General features: G+C 40.4%; 1 long non-coding RNA gene across 1 annotated transcript; it reads left to right on the forward strand.

Moving 5' to 3' along the window:
• Positions 1-2,342: 2,342 nt before the first annotated feature.
• Positions 2,343-26,305, forward strand: LOC143651674 (uncharacterized). The gene is made up of 4 exons (XR_013160125.1): positions 2,343-2,586; positions 14,740-14,783; positions 18,366-18,480; positions 25,682-26,305. It is a non-coding gene; the product is annotated as an uncharacterized LOC143651674 (long non-coding RNA).
• The last annotated feature ends 1,197 nt before the right edge of the window (positions 26,306-27,502 follow it).

A 27,502-nucleotide genomic window follows, 5' to 3' on the forward strand; every position in this document is an offset into this window, starting at 1 on the left:
AAAGGCACATGAAGAGATGCTCAGTGTCCCTGGCCATTAGAGAAATGCAAACCAAAACCACAATGAGATATCATCTCACACCCACCAGAATGGCCATTATCAACAAAACAGAAAATGACAAGTGCTGGAGAGGATGCGGAGAAAGAGGCACACTTATCCACTGTTGGTGGGAATGTCAAATGGTGCAACCACTGTGGAAGGCAGTTTGGCGGTTCCTCAAAAAGCTGAATATAGAATTGCCATATGACCCAGCAATACTATTGCTAGGTATCTATTCAGAGGACTTAAGGGCAAAGACACAAACGGACATTTGCACACCAGTGTTTATAGCAGCATTATTTACAGTTGCAAAGAGATGGAAACAGCCAAAATGTCCATCAACAGACGAGTGGCTAAACAAACTGTGGTACATATGTACGATGGAATATTATTCAGCTCCAAGACAGGATAAATTTATGAAGTATGTAACAACATGGATGGACCTAGAGAACATTATGCTGAGTGAGACTAGCCAAAAATCTAAAGGACAAATACTGTATGGTCTCACTGATATGAACCGACATTAGTGAATAAACTTGGAATATGTCCTTGGTAACAGAGACCATCAGGAGATAGAAATAGGGTAAGATAATGGGTAATTGGAGCTGAAGGGATACGGACTGTGCAACAGGACTGGATACAAAAACTCAGAAATGGACAGCACAATACTACTTAACTGTAATGTAATTATGTCAAAACACTGAATGAAGCTGCATGTGAGAATGATAGAGGGAGGAGGGCTGTGGACATAAATGAAATCATAAAGAAAGATAGATGTTAAAGATCGAGATGGTATAATCTAGGAATGCCTGGAGTGTAAAAGAATAGTGAAATATACAATGTACAAATTTTAAAAATGTTTTTGCATGAGGACGAACAAAGGAATGTCATTATTGCAGGGTGCTGAATATAGATGATAACTAATACTTCAAACTGTCACATTATGTGTAAGACTAAAGCAAAAAATGTTTATTTTTTACAAAATTTAGATTTTGACTACAGCATTTCCTAATATAACTCATGTAGATAGTTTGATCGAATGTCATAAGTACTTGGAATCTCAGGTAGCACATGAGATTTTGTTGGTTTGTCCAGGGTGATCCCTCGATGAATCCCAGAATGATTTGATCAGTGACTGGAAAAGTATTTGCAAGCCCCCTTCGGGGAATGGTGAGAGTGGGGAGACATTCAACTTCCCTAAGTTGAATTCTTGATATTCTCACAAGCAGTGTGGACAACCAAAGCTATAGGCTGAGCCCCCAGTCTTGGGGTTTGTTCACATGAAACTTAACCCCACGAAAGATAGGTCAAGTCTACTTAAAATTTAGGCCTAAGAGTCACCCCCAAGAGAGCCTCTTTTGTTGCTCAGATGTGGCCTCTCTCTCCAGCCAATATGATGAGCAGTCTCACCACCCTCCCCTTCTCTGCGTGGGACATGACTCCCAGGGGTGTGGACCTTCCTGGCAATGTGGAAGAAAGATCTTGGAATGAGCTGAGACTCAGCATCAAAGGACTGAGAAAAACCCTAGAATGAGCTGAGAGTTAACATCAAGAGACTGACAGAACCTTCTCGACCAAAAGGGGAAAGAGTAAAATGAGACAAAGTGTCAATGGCTGAGAGATTCCAAACAGAGTTGAGAGGTTATCCTGGAGGTTATTCTTACACATTAAGTAGATATCACCTTGTTGTTCAAGATGTAGTGGAGAGGCTGGAGGGAATTGCCTGAAAATGTAGTGCTGTGTTCCAGTAGCCATGTTTCTTGATGATGATTGAACAATGATACAGCTTTCACAATGAGTCTCTGTGAATGTGAAAACCTTATGTCTGATGCTCCTTTTAGCTACTATGTCAACAGAAGAGTAGAACATATGGAATAAAGATAAATAATAGGGGGAACAATTGTTAAAATACGGTTTGAAATGCTGGTGGTAGATGGAGGCGAGGGGTAAGGGGTATGGTATGTATAGTCTTTTTTTTCTCTATTATCATTTTATTTCTTTTTCTGTTGTCTTTTTGTTTCTTTTTATGAGTCGATGCAAATGTACTAAGAAATGATGAATATGCAACTATGTGATGATATTAAGAATTACTGATTATATATGTAGAATGGAATGATTTCTAAATGTTTTGTTTATTTTTTTAATTAATAAAAAAAGCTAAAAATATATAGTTTGATTTCAATATGGAACTGATGTTCTGAAATGCATCTGTCTTTTTGTGATTCCTTCCTCTTTGCCAGGCATTTCTAAATAATAACCCTCATAGTTTTCCCGTTTTGAATAGACCATTGCAGGTCCTCCTTTGTTCTCTCTAAGCAGGTATCTTTATTAACTTATCTCCATTGACCTCCATATACTACAGAGGGGATATCTGTTTAAGCCTTGAAGATAAGAAGATTTATTTATTTTCCTTGCCTTCCCAGAGGACAAAATGGGTGTTGTGAGAAGAGCAACTGGCTGGAGAGGACAGTGAGAGAGAAAGGCAAGATAAAGGTCTTTGATGAATGTGTCCAGGGAACCCAGCTGTGAATGGAAAGCAAACATACGGTAAAGGAGTAGGCTTTGGGGAAACAGAGCCCAGTTCTTATCATAGGCAGTTTGGGCAACCGTTCTTTGCCCTAATTCCTTTTTTTTTTCAGTCTTTGACTCGACCTACTTCCCCTCCTTTTCTTTGATTTGTCAGTTGTGAGTATTTTTGTTTGACTCAAGAGAAACAGACAGCTGGTACAGCCTTCATTGCTTCGATAACACTGTGGTGTTTATGTTCACACTTTCCATCCAGTGAGTAGAGGGGTGTTATGGAAAACAGCTCCTTTTTCTGAGCCTTTGCAATCAGGTGGGTAGGGGTGAGGGTGGGACCTTGACTAAGATGGGAATGGCCTTCTTCAAGTTCAAAGTGGAAATATGGTGAGATGTAGGGAGGTGGGAGTGGTGAACAGAGTATACACTTATGTGGTGGTGGGGTGAGGGGGAGAAGGAGGGAATAGGGTAGAGGACAATCCAAATCACTTGATATATGGCATTATGCCAAACTACATTGAAAGGAGGCTGAGCCACCATAATTTTGTAGGCTATACTGCATTATTAGTATGGATAATGATTTTGTATCATTGTGAAATTCACCTACCTCATCAGCAAAATTAGACCTAGCTTCCCCCTTTAACTATTCTGAGGCTAGCTCATGACCCTGATGGCTATGTTTTCAGCTTTGGCTATACAATGGAATTACCTGGGGAGCTTTCAAAAACAAAGATGCCTGTGTCCCATTTCCAGAGATTTTGATTTATTTGGCATAGGGGTGAGGCCTAGGCATTAGGATTTTTAAAAATTCTCCTCCCGGGTGATTGTAATGTGCATCAAAATTGGGGAACCTCTGTCTTAGAGTCTCAAAGTAAGACTAGTGGATCAGCACTGGGCATCCCCAGGAAGCCTGTGAGAAATACAGAATTCCAGGCCCACTCAAGACCCATTGAAATGGAATCTCTATCAATAAGATCCCCATGTGGTTCCTGGGTAGGGCAAGAAGCATTTCCTTTGAGCTTTCCTAGGCAGTTGGGACTGGCCTGCAGCTTTACTGGAGCTGTTACTGGTTAAAAGCCATAGAATGGTCAAAAGCATGGCTTTTGAGATCAGCTATTCCTGGATTCAAACTCTTGCTCTTCTACTCATTAGCTGTGAGATCTTGAGCAAGTCAGCAATTACTTAGTACCTTGATTTCTTCATCTGTGAAATGGGAACATTTCTGGGATGTTCCCAAATGGGAGCTTTCTGGGAACTGGATGTTAGGGAAATCAGATATAAATCACCTCCTTTGAGCTTTCCTGGTTACAACCCACTGGTGAACCCATTGCCCTGTCCTAAAGGCCAGCTAGCTTGCTTCTGGGAAGCTGTAGACAAGCTTCTACTATATGGGAGCAGGCCCTGAGCCATATGTAGTACCCTTCTCACAGGGTGATTATGAAGAGAAACTACCTGTGCTTAACAGTCCTTGGCACACAGAGAAAGCTCATCGTTAGCTGCTGTGATGGTGTATAGATTCTAACCTTAGGGCTGAAGAATTTTATCCAAACTAAAGTTCCTTTGGGAAGTTCATGGTGGATGCATGAGAAAGCTCAACGTTAGTTGAGTTATAACAATATTTTTGTTTTGCTTGTTTGATAAAATCAACCCCCAAAGAATTCCCAGCATGCTTATCTGAGATTGACAGTTACTAAAAATGCAAACTTTTTTTCCTCTGATAGTTTCACAGATGCTTTCCGGGAACTGGATGTTAGGGAAATCAGAGATAAATCACCTCCTTTAAACTTTCCTGGTTACAACCCACTGGTGAACCCATTGCCCTGTCCTAGAGGCCAGCTAGCTTGCTTCTGGGAAGCTGTAGACAAGTTTCTACTATATGAGAGCAGGCCCTGAGCCAGCCTCTGAGGTTCTTGGCCCAATTAAAAAAAGCACAATCTTCAGCAATGCCCGGCTTCATTGACTTACTGCTCTTAAGAATATAATTCATATATTTCGATGAGAGACTCATATATTTGGTGGACACTGTTGCAATGAGTGGGGGCATTATTGACAGCCAATGAGGAGCATTAGTCAAAAGTATGATCTCATTTTCAACCAATCAGGCCATTCCCAGAAGAGTTTCCTTTTACTGTTAACTCACCCTGGGATCTGGAGCCGGGACACAAGTAGGACAATCTGCTACAGACTCTCCTTTATTTTGGAACCTAAAGACTGGAAACTGTCCTTACCTGTCACATAACTGGAGAATAGTTTTGCAAAATGGATCCAGAAGACACTACTTGAAAAAAGGGTTTTTGAAAAAAGGGTTATGCAGGCACATAATTTGAGGCCCACTGCTGACTATATTCTTCCCATAGAGATCTACCATGGAATTAACATATTAAGGCATATGTCATGCTATGAGGAAAACTGCAATTTTTCTTATTCAGGGTTTCATAGGGATAGCTGACTATGGATTCATATTTTTAAACAATGTCTGTTTAATGCCTGGCTAAGCCATAATTTCACAGAGCTAATTTTTGAAACTACTTAGAGAACCTCAAAATCTGTGGTAGCTATGCCACTGCTTTTTATTGCTTTCAATCAGTCAGTCACTTAATTTAACTTCAGGTTGTGGGGGGGGGCACTATTTTATAAGGCATTATTATGGAGGGCGTGACTGAGAAGGTTACATTTAAGCTGAAGCCTGAGGGTGAGAAGGAGCCAGCCTGGTGAAGAGCTGGGGAGGACACTGCAGTTGGAGGGAAAGTAATGAGCATGACAATGGCTATATGGGAACCAGAATATGCAGGGCTTTGTGCACTGTAGTAAAAAGCCTGGATTTTTTCCCCAAGTGTGATGAGGAGCCACTGAAGGATTTTAATTAGAAGAGTGACCTGACATGGTTTTAAGAAATATAACTTTGCATACTGAATGGAGGATTGTCTAAAGAAGAACAACCTAAAAGGAAATGAGGCAGATTATATTTTCCAAAGATGGCTGCAAAAAAAAAAATCTCACATATTCTTCTAGAAATTTCAAGGGTTTTATCAAGAGATAGGGACCAATTGTCCTTCCCTTGAACCTAGTCAGGCTTGTGACTTGCTTGTAACTAGAAGAATGCACAAGAAGTGACACTGTGTGACTTACAGGCAACAAGTTTCTGCTTTGTTAGCTCGAACTAGTACATGGATCCCTGAGATGCCATGAAAGAAGTCCGACCCCCCCAGGCTGCCATGCTCTGAGGAGGCCAAGCCACATAAATAAGCCCCGTTGGCAGCCTTAGTCTTGGAGATCTCCCAGCCTAGGTGCCAGACATGTCTTGTTCAAGCTTTTCGATGATTCTCACTTCCAGCCATTAAGACACTCTCAGCCTTTGGGTTTTCCCACCTGAGGCCTCAGCCATTAGAGAGCAGAGGCAGGAGTCCTTGCTGTGTCTTTCCTAAATTACTGATCAGCAGAATTGTGAGCAGATTAAAGTGGTTGTTTTAAACTGCTATGCATTGTACTAATTTTTTATGTAGCGATAGTAAACAAGAAATAGAATAGTTAAGGAGGCTTTTGCAGTAGTTTGGGCAGGAGAAGATGATGGCTTGAATTTAGGGTTGTCAATTCCTATCAGCTATAGATCTTCAGGGACACAGCTATAGTAAAAAAAAAAAAAAGTTAAGTTTATTATTTTCTGCAGCAAGGGAGCCTGCATACCATGGGAAACCATGAGGTGTCTCAAAAGAGGGGACTTAGAGAAGGATACTTGTAAGGTTTGGGGGTAAGATTTAGTTATAGGTGGTCTTGGCAGAAATTGATGAAAATTTTGTAAGCTTGGAAGTAACTTCAGCAGTGAGTGGCCCTTTCTTTAGAGTTCATGAATCTGTATATACAGATTCTATTCAGCTGTAAAATCAGTTAGTCTGGTCTTACCTGGAATATATAGGTGTTAAGAGAGTTTGTGCTTAGATAGCCTATGATATACCTCATGGTTTGGTCTAGCATAGATGATTAATTATTATAATTATGATTATTTGTTAATTATTAGATAATTATAATAATAATTAATTATCAGATAATTATAGATTATTATTGTGAGTCAGGATACATTTTGCCAGTTGTGGTTTCTAATTCTAAATTCTCCTCAACAACTTTTGCTCTCAGCTGAGGCATTGCCTACTTCATTAAGTTAGTGGTGGTGGCATTGGATAGGTGGTGATGGATTAGACTTATATTTTAAAGGTTCAATAGACAAGGAGGGTTTGCTGGTGGTTTGGGAGTGGTAATTGAGGGAAAACAAGGAGTCAAGAATGAGTCCTAGGACCTTATAATGGACGAATGAGAGACCACAAATGAAGTCCCCCTTCCCCCCAAAATGAACCTGAATCAGATTAAGCCTCCAGATCTAATTCTAATTGACAGTGAACAAAAAGAATATGAGAATGCAGTCAGCAAAATCCAGACTATAGGTCTGGACAGGGGACCTGATTTCAACTAATAGGTTACCAGGGTCAAAAAGATGGAGAGGGAATTTACAAATTGAAAAAGTCTTGAAATACCTGTCAACCAATTGCAATGTGTGAACTTCATCTGGTTCCTGATTGAAACATTTAAATTTGGACAGTTTGACTTTGAACACCAACTATATTTTTTATTGATATTAAGGAATTATTATTGATTTAAAAATGTGATTGTGATTATGTTAAAATTGCTTATTGTTAAGAGATACGAATTGCAATATTGACAGATAAATCAGCTGTTCTCAAATGTTTTGGTCTTGGAACACCTATATGCTTAAAAATTATTGAAGACCCCCCAAATCTTTTGTTTATGTGAGTTACAGCTATTCATATTTACCATACTAGAAACTAAAATTGAGAAAAAACTAAATTTGAGAAAATATAATAAGCCATTGCATGTTAGTATGAGGATATTTTTGTGAAAACTATATTTTCCAAAAATAGTGAGGAGTGATATTTTACATTTTTCAGATCTCTTTAATATCTGGTTTAATACAAGATAGCTGGATTTTCATTATATGCCTCTAAATGTAATCTGTTGCAATAAATTGTTTTGGTTGGATCATATGAAAAAAATTCAATCTCAACATATAAGTAGTTGGAATAGGCAGGAGTATTTTCAGATAATTTTGGACACTATTCATTGATACTGCATCAAAACTTGATAAGTGGTGTATTTGTAATCATGTCAGTGAGTTTTTCATACCCATTACATTACAACCCATTGTTCTGTCTTGCACTTTAAGTACATTTCTCCCCTTGCATTATTTTATATTATTATTCAGTGGTCATTCGCAAAATATTGGTTTGCTGAGTTAACACAGATCTTTTCAAACATTGACACATTTTATTATACAATATTAAAAAATCATACTTGTGGACCATGGTGGCTCAGTGGCAGAATTCTTGCCTGCTGTACTGAAGACCCGTGTTCGTTTTCTGGTGCCTGCCCATGCATTTAAAAAAAAAAGTCATATTTGTTAGTATCACTACTGATCTCATCACCCGAGTATTGGGAAGTTGTTAAATTCAATGTGGTAATTGAAATTTTCCAAAATTGTAATTTTTGCTTCAAAATTTGAATTTTATTATTGGCAACAAACACTGTCACTTGTTTTCCTTAAAGTGAGAGCGTGCTTCATTCATTTTCAAGAAAATGTGTGCCAAATACAAGTCTGAGTTACCACTTTTCTCCTAGTCAAACTTTCAAGTAAAATTGGCATTCCATGAAAGAAGTGACTAGTTTAGTTTATCACTCAGATATTTGTACAAGTACTTTTCCTTGAGACCACTATTACATTTGTTGAGCATCATAAGCACATGCTTCTACTTTGTCACAGACAATATTAAAAAGATATGTACTGAAAGGTAGAGATTTAATAAAATTAATGTGTTACTGCATCACCAAGGACATTACGTTAACTGGCTTTCTCCTTTTAATACTAGTGAGTGAAGAATGCCACATGCCATGATTTGTACTAAGATATCAGGAGTTTTACTCACCTTTGTTTTTACACCTTTAATGCTAGTGTCAACACAGTGAAAAAGGCAAATAATGTTTTAGCATGATTCTGAAAATAGATTTGACCTCGTAGATCTCCTGAAAGTTTCCATGAACCACACTTTGAGTTATAGGATTTCCTTCAAAATGATACAGAAAAGGGGAATGGGATTGGGTATAGATGAAACAAGAGTGGCCATGAGTTGATAATTGTTGAAATTGGGTCATGGGTACATGGGGATTCATTATATTGTTCTGTCTACTTCTGTATGCATTTGAACTTTTCCACAATAGGAAGTTAAAATGAAAAAGATTAGTCCTAGATCCCTGGCTTTAGTAACTGGGGGAACACTAATGCTGATGGGGAAGAATTCTGAATAGGATACGTTGCATTTGAGGGTCCAGTCAGGCACATTGGACATGTGAGTCTGGAACATGTATTCCCCAGTTTGTAGCTGGAATTTTAAACTGTGGAATGGGTCTTTGGATGAGAGTGTGGAGAGAGGCAAGGACCCAGTTAAGTAGCCTCCCGCACTGCCCTGACAATGCCAATTTGGCTTTGAGTTCATTGCCTGTGAATCTGTGAACCTTCACTGGCCTTCCTCTGCTCTAAGAGCTTTGCACTGCCCCCTTGGAATTCAATATTTCATTCTCTGGGGCGCTGATTATCTCCTGGGATTAGTGGGCTTTAGGAGGGCTGAGGACAAGAAGGCAGTTTTTTGATTTCCTTGAAAAGCTATAGCAGATGTTATCTTCTCTCCATCTGTTATGATGGGAGTTAGTGGGAGGGACAAGGGTCACATGAAAGTGTAAATTCACACAGACTCTTTAAGCCTAATTTTGATGAATGTTTGTGGATTCCTCCTACCAAAATATTTTCTAGAACTGTTAAGAGCTTAGACATTATGACCTTAGAAACTAGCCTTGCAGGGATGAATTTAACCTCTAGAATTAAATCAACCTGGATTCAAATCTCTGCTCCAATGCCTTACTACCCTGGGGACAAATCATCTTAATTTTCCCATCTTTAAAATGGAGAGTAAAAAAAAGTATCTTCACTGGTTTGGAGTAAGGCCTAATGAAGCAATGCATTTAAAGAGTTTGGCAGATTGCAAGTGATCAGCCTGTTTGCTTTTTAAAGCTTTACTCTATCCTTGCCCTGCCTCTGGTGGATGTGATGTTAAGCAGTAAGATGTCCTGAAGAGGGGGGGAAGCAGTGATTCACATAGCTGACCAGATGGCTTTTTGATTGGCTGTGTTTATCGGTTTTGGATCTTGCTTACCATCCTTTCAGACCCAGCTCTAAATAATTTATCAAAGAAGCAAACCAGATCCATCTGGAGCCAAACGAAGTCCTTCTGTCTAGAACATTTGGGAGCCTCTAGCACCCTGAAGAGTGTCACTACCTTCCAGGTCACAGAATGAATGACAGTGAGGCAGTGCCTGCTGCTCCCCACTTTGCTCAAGTTGCAGAGTCGACATACAGATTGGAGACTCCAGAAGTCCTGGGTCCTGCATGTTGTTGGTACTAAGTTCACAGGGGCCTGCCTCATGCTGAGCATTTATTCCTTTGCTCTGAATGAATAATGCTTCATGAACATTGATACACAAATCTATTAATTCTTTTGTTTTCACCAAGTCTTAGTGTATATCTATACTATATATCTATTTTTTCTGTTTATTAAGAATATACTTTATGACAGATACTGACATAAACACTGAAAACACAAAAACAAATTCCTGTACTTCCAGAATTCTCATTCTAGTAGGTTGGACAGACAAAGGTCAGGTTTGAGTAGGTGTTAAAATTCAAATATCTAGAGGCTTCCCTTAGTAACATACAAGTGTGATGTAGGGCCTGTGTAAGTAATACCATTGTCTTAACTTGACTGAAAGAAAAACAACAGAACAAGCATGATGATAAGTATCAGTTGCCACCCTGCCATAGAGTTGCAGGAGTCAGTGGAAGTGTCAGATTACATTTTCTGAAACCGCAGGAAACTCATCTCTCCTGTTCATCAGTGTGTCTGCAGGACCTGGAGCAGTCTAGTCCATAGAGGACTTAATAAATTTTGACTGATACATTAGTGAATGCTGGTGAGCCGGAGGCTATATGCTGTGTGTAAAGGGAATCGCTGCAATTTAGCTCTAGATAATCCTGCCATGTAGAAATGTCGGCTCAGTGTCATCAAATCTTTTTTTCCTAATGAAAGTAAAAAAATCTTGATTTGCAGATGAAATTTCCAGGTTTTTATAATATTGACAAAGTTAAAATATATAAATCATCGGCGTGTTGACCACATAAATGCATCTGCAGGCCAATGTGCCTTTCAGGCTCTTGTTTTTGAAGCTTATGGGCTAAAGCAAGCTGTGGAGATAACCCTGCATTGAGTTATACCTATAGAGGTGAGAGTAAGTGCCAGACTGTCACGGTTAGTGTTTGCCACAGGCCTGTGCCTAGCCTAAGTACAGAGACCACCCATAACAAAATAGGCCTTTCTGTAACATCTTTTTTATTATTTTTAAATTTTGCCTCTATTTCCATGGCAAAAGGCACCAGAGAAGCAGTTTTCCTATGACTTTCAGGAAAAAATTCAGGCTTATGTGTCTTAACGCATAATGGGAGTTTAGGCATCCAAAAATGAGATCCACCAAGTATGGACTGCAAGACCTGGTATAGGTCCAAGTGCATTTTTTTTAATACTCAGAAAGTAGGCACTACTTGGAGACTGTAGCAGAAGATTGTAGAAGCAAGATGGCAGGAAGAAAACCATCCAAATATAAGTTGGCTGAGCTTCCCAGAGCCCTTGGATATTGAGCCCTTGAGGGGCTGAATGGCTCCAATAAGTGAAACCAAGTAGTGTGTGAAAAGCAAGCTAGTAACGGAATGTCAGTTGGCAGTGCTTGGGTTGGCTGCCCTGTGGAAACTATATTTAGATCAGTACCCACAAGAAAAGTTCTGCACCGCCATGGAAGGAGATGACAAGTTGCCTGAAGTGCTTGAGAAAGGGTGACTGAGGTCACTGGTCCTCAGCTAGGTTCACTCGAAAGAACACTTCTGCACTGTACTGCCCTGGCAACAATTGACAATTTGTGGGGAAGGTGAATTCATAATGTGTGTCCAGCTTCCAGGTACAAAAACAAAATCAACGTAGTACCAGTTTTCTTGTGTCTAGGAAGGCTGATGAAACTACTGGGGATTCTGAACACCGTACTGTACTATTTTCAGACAGTCTGTGGTTTAGGATTGGGAACTTCAGAGCTGATGGAGATGATCAAACTTACCTTCCTTTCACAGACTAGGAAAGGATAACAAGAGAAGGTTTTATCATTGGTTTTCTCAATGAGTCTGCAAATGCTGCAGAGATCTTTGTATCTGGGGAGGCTAGAGTTAGGTACTCAGGATGTATTCTCTGATTGGCCAGTGAGTTTGGTAAGGATGGTAATTCTGCAGCCAAAGGATTGGTCCAAGACCCAGTAAAGGACGAGAGCCTGGCATTGATCCACAACTCTGATACAGTTTATTGAAACCTAATCCTGGATGCTCAAATACTTCAGCCCTTTCTGCCTCTATGACTTAGAATTTGCATGCTACTTTTAATTTCTTCCATGCATTGTACATAGTAGATATACAGCACTGAAAAAACAGAACTTGTTGTGTTCACCATGCGCCATGCTTTGCAAAACAGATAATAAAAACAGTAGGTATTATTATCCCTATTTTGTAGAAGAGAAACAAAAGCTCACAAAAATTTAAAAAGTTTTCATTGTAATGATAATGTTGACTTTTATTCAAGCCCTGTGATCCTGGAAAACATGGCCTATTAAAGAAATCTCCGCAGGCTTTGTGTTCCAGGATACAGCTTACTGCAAAGAAAGGCCCTTCCACATATGACTAGAGAAGACTCACGAATGCCTCCTTGCTTACCCATGAGAAGGCCAGACACAGACCCATGGAATTCCCTTTCTGTGACTCGTAAGTTTTTATCGGAAGCTTTTTCTCCCTTTGGTCAATTGGAAGAAAATGCTTATTAACCAAACTTTGGTTAAGCTTTGTCTCCTTGCTCCAGTTCCCTGAACTTTTGCCCACTCTCAGCCTGCACCAGCCTACAGCCCTTCCTTAAGAGCCCTTCCTGAGAATAGGCTCACTTCAGGGTAAAACCTCCTCCACTGTCAGGTCAGTCCACTTCCATCCCTGTATTCTGTTCACCCCACTTCACTCATCTGGGTCTTCTAGCCTTGCATTCTTCTTCTATAAAAGAAAAGTCCTTTCTGCCTAACCCTTGAGAGGTTTGCTTGCAGACTGATCAGAGTGTTCTACTTATTGTGTAGCAGGCAGGCCTCCCCCTCTTTCTGGTTCAGCTGTGCTCTCTGTGGAAAATCCCCAGACCCTCTCTCCTGACCTTCAGGAACGGGTAAAACTGCAGGCAAGCAAGATAAGACATGTTCCTGGGATAGAGACCCCCTCCTCTAGCCTTCAGGAACTGGTGAAGCTGCAAATAGGCAAGATAAGACATTCCTGGAGTGGGGACCCCTCCCTTAACAGTTCAGCTTTGGGCCATTCAGCCAATTGTTTACCTTGTCTTTAACATGTCATACAGTCTATAAAAGCTAAGGTTGCCTTTTGTTCGGGGCTCAAACTTTCAGAGGCTACTCGGCTGAATCCTATGGTCATAAAAATAAAACCTACTGCCTGAAACTTCGGAGCCTCAGCCTGGTTTAGTCTATTTCTATATAATGTTCCAGGAGGCTTAAAACCTTGTCCCTCTTTTTGTGCAATATTTCCAGTGGTCTTCCTCCTTTTGGAATAGTTTTCCATCCTCCCACCCCTTGCAATAATCTCTCTGAATAAAATCTGTCCTTACTTAAGTCTGGAGTTGTTTTGTATTTGACATGCATTAAGCACTTATTTTGAGCCAAGCCCTGTAATGGCCACTTACTAGGATGTATCTACTTTAATTTTTAAAATAAGCTATGTGCTAGTTTTCTTACCATCTCATTTTAGACATAAAGATTAGACCCCAAAGTGACCATTTGGAATTTAGAACCAAATCTGTTTGGCTTTTCTATTTCATTCTGTCATGCCTGATGATAACCCATGATGCATCTTTACTTCCTGTTTAGTAGCTCGTCTGCCCTCAGAGGGCAGATAACTGATAAAGAACTGTTAAAGAAGAGAGCATGGCAAATAGGGCAGGTAACTGATAAAGAAGAGAGTGTGGCAAATAGGGGAAGGGGAAGGGGGAGGTGGGCACTATTTAAAAACAATTTATCACTGAAATTATTTATATCCTTAGGAGGGAGGTCTGGCACTTAATGAGCACTTAAGTGGTTTTAGGCTCAGCAGGCACCATGGAGAAGTACAGCTATATGCTCCTGGCTTCAACTACAGCTGGGTGTCTGTCTTCATTCCTCCCAGCACCTGTGCGATATGGGGAACCATCTTACCCATTCAACGGATTTAGAGGTGGGGAGGGTGCAGGAAGCAGGAAGTTCCTGCCGCTTGCCCTAGGCCAGTCTACAAGCTCCTGGAGGGCATGAAGAAGCTACACTGAAGCCAGGCAGCCAACTGGGGCTCATACCACAGGGTCTTTCTGCTCCCTGTGCTATGCAAATGCCTTACCTCATGCTAGCTGGCACATTCAGCAGGTCAAACTGCAAACTTCTGAACCCTTCAGGCCTACTGTGCTCAAGTTCAGCCAAGAGCCCAATAAGACAGTATTGAGTCTTCAGGGGTCACGGGGGCAGGGTAGCTGGTTAGATGCCCTGGGCCTGACCCTGAAGGTGAACTTGAACAAGGTGTGTTACCTCTTTGAGTTGTATTTTCTTCATCTCTAAAATATGGACAGCACCACTGACCTCATGAAGGTTGACAAATGAAACACTGTTGGCAAAACCTATAATACTATGCCAGGTATAGAAAGAACTCCTTTTGTGTGGCTTACTTCTCAGGTTTGGCTGCACCAAGAAGTTAGGTCTGTATCTTTTGCTTTTTTCTCCTTTGTATGACTCCTTTCTCTGGGTTTCAGGATCTACTGTCCATAATCTCCCTGGAACTAGAGTTCTTATGATTTTTTGGGGTTCTGTCTTTCATGCAGAAAATTGGTGATACACACTAATTCAAATAAGTTTATACAGATTTAATAAATTATGCCTCCATATGGTAATTGCATTAAAAAATTTTTTTTTCAGATGGGCATGCACGGGGAATTGAACCCTGATCTCAGGCATGGCAGGTGAGTGCTCTTCCTGCTGGTAATTGCATTTTAAAGCAGCTACCTGTTGAGGTTCACCTACAGAAGACAAGTAAAAGGTCCTTACAGTATTGGAGGGTAGGAATGACAATGTTGGGATTGCCCAAAGCCCTCAACTTTCAACATGGGATCCCATCTTCCAAGGCTCTTTTTCCATGCCACCTTCTCCAAGAAGTCTACCAGACCTTGGTGATTGCTCTCTTGAAGAGTTCCAATGCCTTTACCACCTAAACAGACATTTAGCAATTTTCTCTGATCTAAGGAGCAACCACTCTTCACATCAATTGGTCTCCTTTCTCTGACCTAATTTATAAAATTTCTTAATCCAGGGCCTTGAGCCACTAAAAAATAAATTCCATAAGGGTTGGGATTTTGATTTGTGTTGTTCACTGCTGAATACCCAGAATCTGGAATTCTGGCACATAGATGCTCAATGAGTATTTACTTATGCATTTTGATTAAATGTCATTTACTTCATTGCATTTCCCATAATGTGAAACATAGTGCTCTGCATTTTGGGTGCTCAGAAAATGTGTGTCAAATAAATTAAGGGATAGATAGATTGGATTGGCCAATGTGAGTGTCCCTACTCATCATGGATAGTCTAGTGTCTCTGCTGCAGTAACCACACTTGTTTGGTAGCAATGAAATATTGACTATAAAGTTTCTGCAGGAAGATCAGTAGAATTTGTGGCTGAGGACCGCAGCCTTCATGGCAGTATTTGTGGACTTTTCACATACTCTCCCTAGCAGTGTTTATTTAGAAATTGTTTGTACATGATTAGTTTCCTCTCCTTGAACAAGATGTCATTCTGGTCTTCGTGGTGACCTGCCTGATGAGACATCCATCTAACAGGACCATAGGAGGTAGATAGATGAGCAGGTAAGCCTCATGAGTCTATCAGTTTCCTCCAGGGGTGAGGTTAAGATAAGAGATCTTTTATATAAGAATCTGACAGGGAGTTCTGACAGGTTGTCAGAAAGGCTTCTCTGTGGAAAATGGTAGCCTGATTAAATGCAAGTGGATTAAAGGGACAGGAACCTGTATTTGTTGAGTAACTAACCATATGAGGCATTTTTATAGACCTTTCACATACATTCTCACAATGACCTTATTAACCAACAATGAATTGAGAGCTATTTGACCCTTGAACCCAGGCCTTTTGTCTATATTTACTGTCTCTACCTCTTTATCCCCCAGTATTTTCTCTACCCACTTCAATCAAAATTTTGTCTCCATCACTTCCTTAAACAATTTTTATCAAGGTCACCCATGACGTAACTTGTCAAAGCTTATACATAATTCCCCTGTTTCAGGTAACTCCACTTCTCAGCAGCATTGGACCAAACTGACAGTCGCCTCCTTGGAACCCTTTCTTCTCTGTACTTCCATGATAATTGCTTGGCTCCCTCCCTATCATACTGGACATTCCTTCTCAGACTTCTTTGTTGGCCTCCCCTTTCTATCTATATTCTAAATGATGTTGGCACATCCCTTGGCCCTCTTCTCTTTTCTAGTTACATTCTTTCCCCAGGAGATTTTATCCAGTCCCAAGTTTATTTCTTCTGTCCAGGTATTTCTCTTGAGCTCTATATTTCTCTATATTCAAATGTCTTTTTGACATTTCTACTTGAATACTGAATTGCTGTCTTAACCTCAGCACAGCCAAGGCAGAAATATTGATTTTTCACCCATGAATCTGATACCTCTTGAAGTTTTCCCTATCAGGAAATGGACATTATCATCTATCTTATTGCTTGGGACCAACACCCAAGAGCCTACTTTAATTCCTTTCATCTTCTTGTAACCCACAGCCAACCCATCAGTGACTCCTGTTGGCTCTATCTCCCAAGATGACCCATCCTCTGTTCACCTTGCTACAATCCTAGTTCAAGCCACCATCACCCCTCACCTGGACTACTGCTCTCCTAACTGCTCTCCCTCCCTTCCTCTTCCCCATTCCAGTCCGTCCTCCATGTGCAGATAGATTGCTCCCATTTGTGGTCATGCTACTCCCCCTGTTTAAAACCTTCCAATAGCTTTCCAAAGTGCCTAGAATAGAATGGATAAAATAAAACCAGAAGAAAAATGCAAACTTTGTATTTTTTATGGCCTGTAAGATCTTACATGATCTGAAATGTCCCTGCCTCTTTTACCTATCTCCTCCTTCCTTCTGCTTTAGCCACACTTACCTTCTTTCTGTCCTTTGTACATACAAAGGCATTTTTGTCTCACTTGCTGTACTTTCAGCTTGGCATACTTTCCCCAAAATCTTCACATCACTTTCTCCTTCTTATCCTCAAGTCTCACTCAAATCTCACCTTCCTAGAAAAACTTCCTTGACCACCTGAGTTAAAGTAGCTCCCCAATCACTCTCTGTTACATTATCCGATTCTGTAAAGAATAGGATGAAGTTACTTACTTATTATTATTATTTAGTTAATAACTAAATACTTATTATTATTTAGTTATTAGCATAACTAAATGTTGATGAAGTCAGATATGGCTCTGCTGTGTCTCACTGATATCTACACCTATTTATGTTTAGCTCTTCTCTCCCCAGGTAAAATTTTAATCATACTTGAGCTCAATAGGGGACAATAGAGAATTAGGAAAATATTTGATCAACTTTTGACCACTTTGTTCCAACCTGTCTCTTTCCTTTCTCTTCACTCAGTTCAGAACCAAGAACTATGGGCTTTTAGAATCTTGGACATGGGTGTGGTTTGAATGACTAGTGCCTGGCATGTAGTAGATGTATACAAATTCATTCATTCATTCATTCAATTATATTTATGAGCTTCTACAAAGTGCCAGGATTAGTGCAGGCTATACAACAATAAACAAAGTAGATATAATTCTGGAACTCATGGAACTTATGAAGCAGCTTATGCTTATGTCTCTAGCCTGAAACAGAACTATTGCCTAGTTTAGGGCTTCAAGTTCTCTTAGCATGCTATGCTCCCAGTACCATGTTGAGGAGAGAAAGAACTGGATGGCTACCATTCCTCTGTAGCATGTTCTCAGAGAAGGATGAAGGGATTTGTCCAGATGTCCCAGAGTGTGGCTGGAGCTGGGCTGCTGCAGTGCCTTCTGGTGGGTGGCAAGAGTACTGTGCCTTGCCCTCCCCCTCTCTACATGGGACATGACGCCCATGGGTATAAACCTCCTCGGCAATGTGGGACAGCAATCCTAGAATGAGCTGGGATTCAGCATCAAGAGATTGAGAAAACCGCCCGCTGCCAGCCAGCCCTCCTCTCCTTCTTTCTCCGCTGGCGGCGATCCCGCCGCCAGCCAGCCCTCGTCTCCCTCTTTCTCCGCCGGCGGCGCTCCCGCCGCCAGCCAGCCCTCCTCTTCCCCCTTCTGCTCCTGCGGCGCTCCCGCCGCCATCTTGCCCTCCTCTTTCCCCTTCTGCTCTGGCGGTGCTCCATCCGCCGTCTTATCCTTCCCTTTCTCCTCCTGCTCTGGCAGCTCTCCAACCACCACCGTGCCCTCTTCCGCCTTCACCGGCTCCTCCGCCACCATCCTCAACAGCCTTGCCACCCTCACCTTTCCTTCTCCAGAACAGCTACTGGGGGGGTGGAGACGATACAGAGCAGCTCCCAGAGCCACGACGGAGATCAAAGGGACGGCATACCCCATCCTGGAATGGCTGACTGTCTGGGAGAACCAGCTCAGGTGAGATCGCCGAGGGGCGCGGGCTTTCCCGGGCGGGACGACAAGCGGCCGGAGTCCCTCCCTTCCTCCTTCCCGGGTCAGCTGACAGAATTGGGCAGGCGGTCCCCTCGGGCCGTGGTGGCTGGCGCCCCCACCACGCGAGGCCCCCCGGACCAACTGAGAGAGTTGGGTCAGAAATCCCCAGACCGCGGAGAACGGTGACCAGGGGGGTCCCTTCCAAACACATGACTCCCTTGTCCGGCTGGGAACGGTGCACTCTCCCAGGCTGCGGAGGCTGGCGCCCTCCCGCCATGCTTGGCCCCCCGGGCCGACTAGGAAATTCTGTCGGGCACTCTCCCGGGCTGCGGCGGCCAGCGACCCTCCCCGCGTTAGGACCCCCGGGCCGGCTGGCATTCTTCCAAGCCGCTTCGGCTGGTGAACCTCCCCCACGGTGAGAGTTTTCCAAAGTTAAAGGACCCACAGCACCTTTTACTGGTGGAACCCGCAGACAAACATGTGCTACGAGCACCACCTACTGGGCAGGATAAGAAAAACAGAACCCAGAGATTTCACAGAAAAATCTTTCAACCTGCTGGGTCCAACACTCAGGGAAATCTGACTAAATGCCCAGATGCCAGCAGAAGATAACGGATCATGCTCAGAAAATTGAAAATATGGCCCAGTCAAAGGAACAAACCTATAGTTCAAATGAGATACAGGAGCTGAAACAACTAATGCTGAATATACGAACAGAAATGGAAAACCTCTTCAAAAACGAAACGATAAATTGAGGGAGGACATGAAGAAGACATGGGCTGAACAAAAAGAAGAAATAGAAAAACTGAAAAAACAAATCACAAAGCTTATGGAAGTGAAGGATAAAGTAGAAAAGATGGAAAAAGCAATGGATACCTACAATGATAGATTTAAAGAGACAGAAGATAGAATTAGTGATTTGGAGGATGGCACATCTGAATTCAAAAAAGAAACAGAAACTATCGGGAAAAGAATGGAAAAATTTGAACAGGGTATCAGGGAACTCAAGGACAATATGAGCCGGACAAATATACATGTTGTGGGTGTCCCAGAAGGAGAAGAGAAGGGAAAAGGAGGAGAAAAACTAATGGAAGAAATTATCACTGAAAATTTCCCAACTCTTATGAAAGATCTAAAATTACAGATCCAAGAAGTGCAGCGCACCCCAAAGAGATTAGACCCAAATAGGCATTCTCCAAGACACGTACTAGTTAGAATGTCAGAGGTCAAAGAGAAAGAGAGGATCTTGAAAGCAGCAAGAGAAAAACAATCCATCACATACAAGGGAAACCCAATAAGACTATGTGTAGATTTCTCAGCAGAAACCATGGAAGCTAGAAGACAGTGGGATGATATATTTAAATTACTAAAAGAGAAAAACTGCCAACCAAGACTCCTATATCCAGCAAAATTGTCCTTCAAAATGAGGGAGAAATTAAAACATTCTCAGACAAAAAGTCACTGAGAGAATTTGTGACCAAGAGACCAGCTCTGCAAGTAATACTAAAGGGAGCACTAGAGTCAGATACGAAAAGACAGAAGAGAGAGGTATGGAGAAGAGTGTAGAAAGAAGGAAAGTCAGATATGATATATATAATACAAAAGGCAAAATGGTAGAGGAAAATATTATCCAAACAGTAATAACACTAAATGTTAATGGACTGAATTCCCCAATCAAAAGACATAGACTGGCATAATGGATTAAAAAACAGGATCCTTCTATATGCTGTCTACAGGAAACACATCTTAGACCCAAAGATAAACATAGGTTGAAAGTGAAAGGTTGGGAAAAGATATTTCATGCAAATAACAACCAGAAAATAGCAGGAGTGGCTATACTAATATCCAACAAATTAGACTTCAAATGTAAAACAGTTAAAAGAGACGAAGAAGGGCACTATCTACTAATAAAAGGAACAATTAAACGAGAAGACATAACAATCATAAATATTTACGCACCGAACCAGAATGCCCCAAAATACGTGAGGAATACACTGCAAACACTGAAAAGGGAAATAGACACATATACCATAATAGTTGGAGACTTCAATTCACCACCTCATCAATGGACAGGACATTTAGACAGAGGATCAATAAAGAAATAGAGAATCTGAATATTACTATAAATGAGCTAGACTTAACAGACATTTATAGGACATTACATCCCACAACAGCAGGATACACCTTTTTCTCAAGTGCTCATGGATCATTCTCAAAGATAGACCATATGCTGGGTCACAAAGCAAGTCTTAACAAATTTAAAAAGATTGAAATCATACACAACACTTTCTCGGATCATAAAGGAATGAAGTTGGAAATCAATATAGGCACAGTGCCAGAAAATTCACAAATACGTGGAGGCTCAACAACACACTCCTAAACAACGACTGGGTCAAAGAAGAAATTGCTAGAGAAATTAGCAAATACCTTGAGGCGAAGGAAAATGAAAACACAACATATCAAAACTTATGGGACGCAGCAAAGGCAGTCCTAAGAGGGAAATTTATTGCCCTAAATACCTATATCAGAAAAGAAGAAAAGGCAAAAATGCAGGAATTAGCTGTCCACTTGGAAGAATTGGAGAAAGAACAGCAAGCTAATCCCAAAGCAAGCAAAAGGAAAGAAATAACAAAGATTAGAGCAGAAATAAATGAAATTGAGAACATGAAAACAATAGAGAAAATCAATAAGACCAGAAGTTGGTTCTATGAGAAAATCAATAAGATTGATGGGCCCTTAGCAAGATTGACAAAAAGAAAAAGAGAGAGGATGCAAATAACTAAGATCAGAAATGGAAGAGGAGACATAACTACTGACCTCACAGAAATAAAGGAGGTAATAACAGGATACTATGAACAACTTTACGCTAATAAATACAACAATTTAGATGAAATGGACGGGTTCCTGGAAAGACATGAACAACCAACTTTGACTCAAGAAGAAATAGATGACCTCAACAAACCAATCACAAGTAAAGAAATTGAATTAGTCATTCAAAAGCTTCCTAAAAAGAAAAGTCTATGACCAGATGGCTTCACATGTGAATTCTACCAAACATTCCAGAAAGAATTAGTACCAACTCTCCTCAAACTCTTCAAAAAAATCGAAGTGGAGGGAAAGCTACCTAATTCATTCTATGAAGCCAACATCACCCTCATACCAAAACCAGGCAAAGATATTACAAAAAAAGAAAACTACAGACCAATCTCTCTAATGAATATAGATGCAAAAATCCTCAATAAAATTCTAGCAAATCGTATCCAACAACACATTAAAAGAATTATACATCTTGACCAAGTAGGATTCATCCCAGGTATGCAAGGATGGTTCAACATCAGAAAATCAATTAATGTAATACACCATATAAACAAATGAAAGCCGAAAAATCACATGATCATCTCAATTGATGTAGAGAAGGCATTTGACAAGATTCACCATCCTTTACTGTTGAAAACACTTCAAAAGATAGGAATACAAGGGAACTTCCTTAAAATGATAGAGGGAATATATGCTAATATCATCCTCAATGGGGAAAAATTGAAAACTTTCCCCCCTAAGATCAGGAACAAGACAAGGATGTCCATTATCACCACTATTATTCAACATTGTGTTGGAGGTTTTAGCCAGAGCAATTAGACAAGAAAAAGAAATACAAGGCATCAAAATTGGAAAGGAAGAAGTAAAGCTATCACTGTTTGCAGACGATATGATACTATGCGTTGAAAACCCAGAAAAATCTACAACAAAATTACTAGAGCTAATAAAGGAGTACAGCAAAGTAGCAGGTTACAAGATCAACATTCAAAAATCTGTAGCATTTCTATACACTAGTAATGAACAAGCTGAGGGGGAAATCAAGAAACGAATCCCATTTACAATCACAACTAAAAGAATAAAATACCTAGGAATAAATTTAACTAAAGAGACAAAAAACCTATATAAAGAAAACTACAAAAAACTGCTAAAAGAAATCACAGATGACCTAAATAGATGGAAGGGCATACCGTGTTCATGGATTGGAAGACTAAATATAATTAAGATGTCAATCCTACCTAAATTGATCTACAGATTCAATGCAATACCAATCAAAATCCCAACAACTTACTTTTCAGAAATAGAAAAAACAATAAGCAAATTTATCTGGAAGGGCAGGGTGCCCCGAATTGCTAAAAGTATCTTGAGGAAAAAAAATGAAGCTGGAGGTCTCGCGCTGCCAGACTTTAAGGCATATTATGAAGCCACAGTGGTCAAAACAGCATGGTATTGGCATAAAGATAGATATATCGACCAGTGGAATCGAATAGAGTGCTCAGATATAGACCCTCTCATCTATGGACATTTGATCTTTGATAAGGCAGTCAAGCCAACTCACCTGGGACAGAACAGTCTCTTCAATAAATGGTGCCTAGAGAACTGGATATCCATATGCAAAAGAATGAAAGAAGACCCATATCTCACACCTTATACAAAAGTTAACTCAAAATGGATCAAAGATCTAAACATTAGGTCTAAGACCATAAAACAGTTAGAGGAAAATGTGGGGAGATATCTTATGAAACTTACAATTGGAGGCGGTTTTATGGACCTTAAACCTAAAGCAAGAGCACTGAAGAAGGAAATAAATAAATGGGAGCTCCTCAAAATTAAATACTTTTGTGCATCAAAGAACTTCATCAAGAAAGTAGAAAGACAGCCTACACAATGGGAGATAATATTTCGAAACGACATATCAGATAAAGAGCTAGTATCCAGAATTTATAAAGAGATTGTTCAACTCAACAACAAAAAGACAGCCAACCCAATTACAAAATGGGAAAAAGACTTGAACAGACACCTACCAGAAGAGGAAATACAAATGGCCAAAAAGCACATGAAGAGATGCTCAATGTCCCTGGCCATTAGAGAAATGCAAATCAAAACCACAATGAGATATCATCTCACACCCACCAGAATGGCCATTATCAACAAAACAGAAAATGACAAGTGCTGGAGAGGATGCGGAGAAAAAGGCACACTTATCCACTGTTGGTGGGAATGTCAAATGGTGCCACCACTGTGGAAGGAGTTTGGCGGTTCCTCAAAAAGCTGAATATAGAATTGCCATACGACCCAGCAATACCATTGCTAGGTATCTACTCAAAGGACTTAAGGGCAAAGACACAAACGGACATTTGCACATCAATGTTTATAGCAGCGTTATTTACAATTGCAAAGAGATGGAAACAGCCAAAATGTCCATCAACAGAAGAGTGGCTAAACAAACTGTGGTATATACATACGATGGAATATTATGCAGCTTTAAGACAGGAGAAACTTATGAAGCATGTAATAACATGGATGGATCTAGAGAACATTATGCTGAGTGAGTCTAGCCAAAAACTAAAGGACAAATACTGTATGGTCCCACTGATGTGAACGGACATTCGAGAATAAACTTGGAATATGTCATTGGTAACAGAGTTCAGCAGGAGTTGGAAACAGGGTAAGATAATGGGTAATTGGAGCTGAAGGGATACAGACTGTGCAACAGGACTAGATACAAAAACTCAAAAATGGACAGCACAATAATACCTAAGTGTATAGTAATCATGTTAGAACACTGAATGTAGCTGCATCTGAGCTATAGGTTTTTTTTTTGTTTGGTTTGGTTTGTTTTTTTTTTTACTATTATTATTACTTTTATTTCTTTTCTCTATGTTAACATTCTATATCTTTTTCTGTTGTGTTGCTAGTTCTTCTAAACCGATGCAAATGTACTAAGAAACGATGATCATGCATCTATGTGATGATGTTAAGAATTACTGATTGCATATGTAGAATGGTATGATTTCTAAATGTTGGGTTAATTTTTCTTTTTCCCGTTAATTAATAAAAAAAATAAATAAAAAGAGATTGAGAAAACCTTCTTGACTGAAAGGGGGAAGAGAGAAATGAGACAAAATAGAGTGTCAGTGGCTGAGAGATTTCAAACAGAGTCGAGAGATTATCCTGGAGGTTATTCTTACACATTATATAGATATCCTCTTTTAAGTTTAAGGTGTATTAGAGAGGCTAGAGGGAAGTGCCTGAAACTGTAGAGCTATGTTCCAGTAGTAATGTCTCTTTAAGAGGACTGTATAATGATATAGCTTTTGCAAAGTGACTGTACGATTGTGAAAACCTTGTTCTGATGCTCCTTTTATCTATGGTATGGACAGATAAGTAAAAAATATGGATTAAAAATAAATATATAGTAGGGGGAACAAATGTTAAAATAAATTGGGTAGAGGGAAATACTAGTGGTCAATGAGAGGGAGGGGTAAGGGGTTTGGTATGTATTAGTTTTTTCTATTTCTTTTTCCAGTGATGTAAATGTTCTGAGAAACGATCACGGTGATGAATATATAACTATGTGATGATACTGTGAGCCACTGATTGCACACAAAGTATGAAATGTTCATATGTTAAGAATGTTTGTGTTGTATGTTGATTGATTTTATTAATAAAAATTTAAAAAAGAAAAAAAAAAGTACTGTACCTATGAGGCCATATCACACCTGTGCCCAGCTTTGGCCATTCCCTGGCTCCCTCTGAGAGTTTCTGCCAATTCTGAAGCCATCCAAGCAAAAATTAGAACTTCCCAGGAATGGCTGTAATTTCTGGGTGGAGAGTTTAATTCTGTGGTGACAGGGCAAAATTCTGTGGAACGAATTATCATGTCAGTGCCATTTAATAATATGGTAACCACTGACCATTTAATTACATGGCAATTATCACTTAGTGGCTGGGTAATTGCATAGTAAGAACCATCTAATTTCAGGGTAAAGGGTAAATACATGATTATTTCAGGCTCCTTAGGCACAGTATAGGTCACCCAGGAATTAGGTTTGGATTGACTAAGTTTAAATTACCTAGAATGTGTTCTCGGGTGATTATTCCTGTCATCCTTCCCTGACAAAGCCCCTAACAGTTACCATACAATTAAAGAGAAATTTCAAGATTTTGGGCCTCAGTAACTTAAAGGACACTGCTTCATTATATAATCAATCATTCCTGTCACATAAGACATGCTGCTTGGTTGGGAAGGAGATAGATAGGGAAGAACTTAAAATTTCCAATTTTGGACTTCTGGCCTTTAGAACTGTGAGAGAATAAATTTGTTGTTATAAGTAATGTGGTTTGCTATACTTTATTATGGTGGCCATAGGAAACGAATCCAGTCTTTAAGGGGCTAAATGGGCAGACGGAGTTCCTGGCCTTGCCAGCACGCTGCTACTCCTCCTGGTGCCTGCTTGGCTGGAGCTGAAGAAGAACCATAGATGTAAGAGAAGAAGTCTGAATAAGTCGAATCCCTAGTGGGCAGCTCTCAGCAGACTGCAGGGTGGGGAGCACCATGGATCTTAGCCCAAGATCTCAGGTAGGAACAGGATCCCCGGGCAGTCCATTTGAATTTTTTCCCTCTCATGTTTGTTGTGGTGTCATGGGGGAAGGGAATTTGCAAAAATGTTTATTGTCCTTCACTATGAAAGACATTTGTGGTCATTATAGAACAATATAAAATAATTCTTTAGAAAATGCCTAAACTTCCAGGATCCAGTTATAACCACATTGGTTTATGCTCAGCTATGTGGACAGAATAAGAGGACTCTGGGTCAGACAGTATCTTAGTTTCCTGGCTGCTATGACAAATACCACCCAGTGTGTTGGCTACAACAGGGATTGATTGGCTGCTCATGGTTTCAGAGGCTTAAAGGCTGGCTTCCTCCCAGAGTAAGCAGTGTTCCAGCTGCCAGGAGTCCTTGGGGTTCCCTGGCTTTCCCATCCCATAATGATGTCCTTTCCTTTCTCTTCTGGGTTCCTGCTGACTTCCACCTCCTCCTATGTTTTCTTCTCACTATTTCTGAACTTATTCTGCTTGTAAAGGGCTACAGTATTGAGAATAAGCCCCCCCCCCCCCCATTCAATTTGGGCCACAACCTAACTAAAACCACATTTTCAAGAGATTCTATTTATAATGGGCTCATACCTGATGTAGGAATGTAGACTAAGGCCAAGAATTTGGGTTTCTTGGGGTACATAATTCAACTTTGTACAGACAGGCAAGCATTTGAAACCTGGTTCTATCACTCAGTTGCTGGGTGACTTTGGATGAGTGACTAAACTTCTTTGAGTCTCAGTCAGTTTCTCCATCTTTTAGGTCAAGAAAGCAAGACCTACCCTGTAAGCTGTTGGTTTAAAGAGACAATTTATATAAAATGAAGTTCAGGGAGTTTGCATTAAGTTATTAAGCTATTATTTTTTTACCCAATGTACAGGACAGTATAAAATAACTATTTCTCATTTGGTATGAACTCTGTGTATACATCTGTAAATGGCTGTTTCATTGTCCATCGAATAGATGCAGCAGAGATGACACTGATCTTGGCATTCACTTCACCTCTCGAGAGTCCCTTAATTAGTTTACAGCTAATTGCACAGTTCCTTTACCACCTCACCTTGGAGCTTCATTTGCTGTTCTCCCCTTCTCTCTGCTATGCCTTTTTCCCCACTCCCTGCCATGTACTCACAGTTTTGGGGGGCACAGAAATCAGCTACAGTGCGTACATTCCTTGGGTACTCAGGTTTAAACAAGTAAGTACTTGGTGGTGGAGAATAAGGTTCCAAAATGACCCTTCAGAGATTGTGTCTAGCCTTAAGATCCTACCAGAAGGAGCTATCCGGCCAATAGGAGGATTAACTAATAAAGGATTTAAAAGCCCTTCACTGAATAATAACATGACCTCATCTCGAGTCCTCATTGCATTTAAGTGCTGCATGTGAAGTCAGGTTTATTTGTATAGGTTTTGTGTCATTTGCTTCTGTGGCCATCCTCATTCTTGTGACAACACTCCCTGCTCAGTACAGTGGGAGTCTGTACACCTGTCCCTTCATGTCCCAGTTGGGCTATGTGGAAGATGCCATCACTGAGGGACAGTGGGAACCAGGGAGAGCCCACGTGGGGATATTATACAAGTCTTCTATTATATTC

The sequence above is a fragment of the Tamandua tetradactyla genome, chromosome 12 (genome assembly GCF_023851605.1).
Source record: "Tamandua tetradactyla isolate mTamTet1 chromosome 12, mTamTet1.pri, whole genome shotgun sequence".
In the NCBI taxonomy this organism is placed as follows: domain Eukaryota; kingdom Metazoa; phylum Chordata; class Mammalia; order Pilosa; family Myrmecophagidae; genus Tamandua; species Tamandua tetradactyla.